The sequence below is a fragment of the Rosa rugosa genome, chromosome 5 (assembly GCF_958449725.1).
Source record: "Rosa rugosa chromosome 5, drRosRugo1.1, whole genome shotgun sequence".
Classification (NCBI taxonomy): Eukaryota; Viridiplantae; Streptophyta; class Magnoliopsida; order Rosales; family Rosaceae; genus Rosa; species Rosa rugosa.
In genome coordinates, this window is record NC_084824.1 from 31,463,509 (window position 1) to 31,468,935 (window position 5,427).

Here is a 5,427-nt window from a genome sequence, read left to right on the forward strand (position 1 = left end):
GTCATTCCCAATCCGGTTAAGTGTTCACCATGGGAAAAGACCGTGATATCTTGGAGGTCTACAGAATAGACCCTAGTCGCTATATCTTCGAACAGATCATTGCTCTTCACGAAGTGGTTCGTGAATGTATATGGATTGGATCCATAATTGCGCATGTTCGAACAATTGTGGTTTGAAGTCTACCACAGATGAGCCTACGAGCATTTAGGATAATGCTGCTTGTTTTGAACAAATGAGGCAAGGCTACATCAAAAGCGATAACACCAAGCATAATCAGCGACAATAGACTCTCCTAGAGATCAAAGTGAACTAGGTTCAATCTGAGGACAGTGTGGCAGACTTGCTCACTAAGTCATTGCCTAAATTCCACTTTCGAGAGACATGTTGGTAGCATCGTTTGCGGAAGTTACCCGAACTCCCATGACCGTAGTCATCAGGGGGAGATGCAGACATCAGGGGGAGATGTCTACATGTATGGTCTCGAAACGTGAAGGGTGTGTTGTGCTCTTTTTCCCCTTCGACCGAGGTTATTTGTGTCCCACTAGGTTTTTGTTACTCGGCAAGGTTTTTAACGAGGCAACGAGAGAAGCACCGCGTTTGGACAACACAAGGGGGAGTGTTTAAGGATATCTCTATTTGTGTTTGGCCCAAACTTTAGGTTACTTGACCTAGTGGTAATAGGGTTAAATTAGAAGGATCTAGATTCCTATTCAATGTATGATTACTTTCCTTGTATGATTGAGATTCTATACATTGTAATCCTCTATATAAAGAGGCCCCTATTATCAATGAGATGACACAGCGATTTCCTCTCAAATATCGTTTCCCTAAAACAATATTATATTTATGTTGGTCTCTTGTTTTCCTCACAAAGATTAGATACTCATTGCTCTGCTTTCCCACCTGCAGATTAGTTGATTTCTGAGGCTATAGTTTTCAACTTATATCAAACTGGAGGTGCTAATTTATATCAACCTCGAGCCCCACATATCTTCTGTCATTCTGTGAAAGGCCTACTTTTTCTAAGCTCTGGAACACTGATTATTCTTATTTGAAGAAACAGAGGTCAATCTGCCAAAACTGTGCACCGTTTCTGCAGTCAGCCAACTTTGAAAGACCCCAGTTCTTAAACTACTGAGAGTTTGGGGGATTCTTGCATATGGACAGAAAGCCCTGAGTGCCTAGTTTCATATCCAAGTGACAGAGCTTGATTTCAGTTCTTGGTTTTTGACTTGTGAGCATTTGAGCGACTGAAGGTCGAGCTGTCAGTTTTACTGGCGAGTTTCTGTTTTGCTTAGAAACTTCTTCACGGTGCATAAGTCCAGCTACATCCCCTAAAGAGTATAGGGCTACCAAAAGGAGAGTAAGGAAACCAAGAGTATATGATTGTGCACCCTCAACTACTTGTTCACCAGTTTTAGAGGAAAGGGATCCGTGCATTCAAGTAGTCACCATGGGAGATCAAGACCACCACTCACCTATTGAGGCAAGCGGCACTTTTCCTTACACCAATTCCCAGTCAGCACAATCAAAGAAGGGTAGGAAGAAGCAAGGAGTTGCTAAAGAGATAGCAGAAATCTTTGGGAAGGTCCACTTGAATATTCCTTTTCTAGATATTATCCAAGAAGTTCCCCCCTATGCTAAGTTCTTAAGGGACTTGTGTTCAACCAGAAAAAGATTCAATGAGTACAAAAAGGTGGAACTTCGAGAGGAAATGAGCTCAATCATCACTCAAGGAAAAGTCCCTTCGGAAAGCTTTAGGATGGCATGCACTATTGGTGGAGTAACTTTTGATGAGGCTCTGATGGATCTAGGTGTAATCATTAACTTTATGCCTCTTTTTATTTGTAGGAAATTGGGTATGGATCACCTACAACCAACATCTATCTCTTTGCAACTAGCTGATAGAAGTACCCGGAAACCCAAAGGCATTGTGGAAGATGTGTTATTAAAGATTGATAAATTTATATTGCCAGCAGATTTTGTGGTCATGGACATGGAGGAAGACCCCTACAATGAGCAAGAGCCACCTATCGTTCTAGGCCGACCTTTCCTTGCTACGGCTGGAGCAAAAATAAATGTTCAAAAGGGTACTCTTAGCATGAAGGTAATGAGTGAAAAAAGGGTCTTTCAAATGTTCACCCCCTCTCATACACCTGAGAAAATGCATGAAGTCTTTGTGTTGAACAAGGTGAAGTGCAAAGGTAATGAGGCAAAGAGAGAGCGAGTATTTGGACTCATTGACTCACTCTCCACTTCTCCCACTAGTCAGAAGCAAGATCTTTACATTCCTCTAATTCCTAAGAAAGAGCATGCTAGCTGCTATCCTCCTTGGGAGAGTGATTCTGAAGATGATAGGATATGGGACGAACCGAATATAGAAGTAGCCAATGCAATGCTCAATGCTAAGATTGAAAGGTTGAGAATAAAGGATGAGGAAAGAAAAAGGAAAGGCCTATTACCTACTCCTGCGCCTCTTCTTCTTTCTGGGTTCAAAGATGAGGAGAAGAAAAATGAGAAAGTAATGAGCTTGAAGGGAACAACAGGTAAGAGAAAGATGAAGAAAGCATCAAAATCTCTTGAGTGGAAGCCTAGCTCAAGTCCTCGGGGCAGTGGCATGAAGACCCCACACTAGTTGGAGGAACAAGAGAAAGACCGGCTTGAAGTCTTTAATCTCAAGAGCTACTAGGAGGCAGCCTAGGTGCATTTTCTTTGATTTCATAACTAGTTCAGCTGAGAATAAGGTCCTTTGACCATTGTTGGGTGGTAGGGAGGTGTGCGAATGGCATAGAGAAAATTCACTTTGTGTGAAGTACAGTTTCTGCCCTGTTTTCCACAGTCACATTGGGAGCCTATATTTCACATTGAAGGAAGATTTTGGTCATGAAAATTTCCAGAAATGTAGCCCCTTATGTTGAAAACATGCCTACTAAACAGTTTTCAGTTTGAAGCCATGGAACTCTGTAACGCCCCAAACTGCACCTCATCAGCTTGAGCACGTCACAGTGCCGCGTGTCTCTAAGACATAAACTGAATGTTCAGTTTACATCCTAAAAACCCGCAAGGCATTTTAGTTAAATCGCTTTTCATAAATCGCGTAGCGGAAACGTTGAAATACTTTTCGAGGTGAAAACTTTTTAGAATCATTTATCGAACTTATTCATCTAAAGCGCTTCTAGATCTCCACTAGGGTAAATAAGAGTTGGTACACTCCGATACAAGACGAAATAAGGAATAACAAGTTCCAAATTAACGACTCTCAAGTGATAGAGTTCAAGACTAGACACGGAACCTGAATTCAGTTACTACTATTCACCGAAACTATCTCCGCGCACCCTGCTCCGTCCGTCAATCCCGTCACCAGTGCACAGTACCTGCATCCACACTGTTGTAGGGGTGAGCTTTCGTCCTCGCTGCTCATTGGGAAATCATCTCGACTAGGTTTGAAAACAATGTAATATTGCTTTGTGGCCACAGTATAAAAACATACTCAAAACCATGTCATTTAAAGAATTACAAACTTTAAAATATTTTTCAACTCGAAAACCGATGCATGATACTTAAATAAATACGGCGCCAAATCCAAGTATTACCTGATGGCCGGTCCCATAGACCCACTACACGACCTTACCTCAAATTAATTTATAACCAGGTAAGCGTAGCGAGAGCGTCCGCTACCTAGCTACACACACGGATCGGGTCGTCATTGCGATCGCGCACCGTCCGACCGGTGTAACTAACCCTCCGGAGGTTTTGGGGATCGAACCCAAGGAAGTCAGAGCCACCCTTCGCTCTCAAGCCATCACATCTCTCACGATTTGGTTAGTATGCATTGCATTTTAACATAACCAAACCACATAGACTTAACATGCATCATTTAATAAAAAACGTAATATAATAATCCCACTAATCGAGGAGAGTCCCGAATCCCCTACCTGGATTCCGATGCTTTTCTTCACGTACTCCGAGAGTCACGAACATTCCGTTCTTCGGGTAACTGGAGTCCTAGATTCCGACATAAATAATATTAATAACTTTCCCTTAAGGAAATAAAGGCTCAATTTCGTCGATATATCGTCCGACCAATTTTCCCAGTTTGACCAATATTTACCAATAATTACTGATGAGCTTCTAATTTCCAATAAATATATGGAGTCTCTGTCCAAGCTTATAAATTAAGCTTAACCTTGTATTTGTATTTAATCGTGCTGCTCACTGCACATATATTAAATAGAACCAATCTCTACATTTAAACCACTTAATCCCAAGGATTGAACAATGTGGTACTTAACTCCTTTAAAGGCAACGTGACCTTTATAACATTTTTGTCACTACTTGCATAATTAGGATATCAATTCCACCTTACAAATAGAACTGGTTTGCAACTTTTGTCATTCTTGTAAATATGATGCAGCGTATTACCAATTGATCAAAACCATATCAATTGATCATTACATACTTACAGTAGCCTAATAATACTTCCACCAAAATATTCCCACGCCACACATAATCAAGCCCAACAATAATTGTCCAAAGTGATCTCCCACTTACCTTATAAATTCTTTATTTTAAACTCCTTCTTCCTGCTGCGTTGTTGGACCAAGCAACTGAACATTCTCTACTCTGTTTCCATGGAATAGAAATACCAATCATCATCACCAAACTTTAAAGTACTGAACTCATTCACTTTCGTAAAAGGATCTTACCTCTTTCTGTTTCCTTCTTTGTTTACCTTCATCGTCCAACGCTCTCCATCCTTCTCAATTCTGACTTAATGGAAAATCCTTATATTGCTTCTCAACCCAGTTAAGTTTCAGTTTCCCACCATCACCGTGTACAGTGAGCTCGTCGGTACCCGGAAACAACCAAAACATCAATTCATCAAAAGCCATCCAAAACTGAAAACTAAGTATACCAGTACGTAGAGCTCACCGAGAGGATCGATTTCCATACCACATGCAGCCCCGAAGATCGCCGGAAATTTCAGGAAACTTCGCCGGAAAACCCGAAGCTTTTGGGCTTCGATTCTCTCTCCTCGCTCCATGCATGGATGATCCGTAACCACAGGAGGAACCACGATGAGAAGACGCATCGGGCATGACCGGTGCACCGCTGTGAAGTCGCCGGACGAGGGAAGTTCCGATCGGGTTATCATCGCAGGTCAAGGGCTGGAGAAACGGGTCGAAATTTCTGATCGATTCTAGAACGATCTGGGACGCTGACTCGATCTAAGGGCTATTTATAGCCTGAGTTTCATTTCAGACGAACGGTGCTGATCAAGCGGTGGTCTTTTAACGGTCCAGATCACGCCAGAGCATTTCTTTTTATTTAAAATGAATTTCCATAATTCCTAAACTTCGGAAATTCAAAATAAATAGTTCCGGTGTCAGATAAATTCCCCGAAAATTCTCACAGACTCGTAACATC

At 41.7% G+C, this 5,427-nt stretch overlaps 1 long non-coding RNA gene across 2 annotated transcripts; it reads right to left on the minus strand.

Moving 5' to 3' along the window:
* Window positions 1-2,966: 2,966 nt before the first annotated feature.
* LOC133712083 (uncharacterized) lies at window positions 2,967-5,427 on the minus strand. 2 transcript variants are annotated; one of them, XR_009847147.1, is made up of 4 exons: window positions 4,707-5,328; window positions 4,552-4,623; window positions 3,936-4,005; window positions 2,967-3,385 (listed from the first exon to the last, which is right to left on the minus strand). It is a non-coding gene; the product is annotated as an uncharacterized LOC133712083 (long non-coding RNA). The 2 variants fall into 2 exon arrangements; XR_009847146.1 differs by lacking the exons at window positions 2,967-3,385; window positions 3,936-4,005 and having other exon boundaries at window positions 4,272-4,623; window positions 4,707-5,427.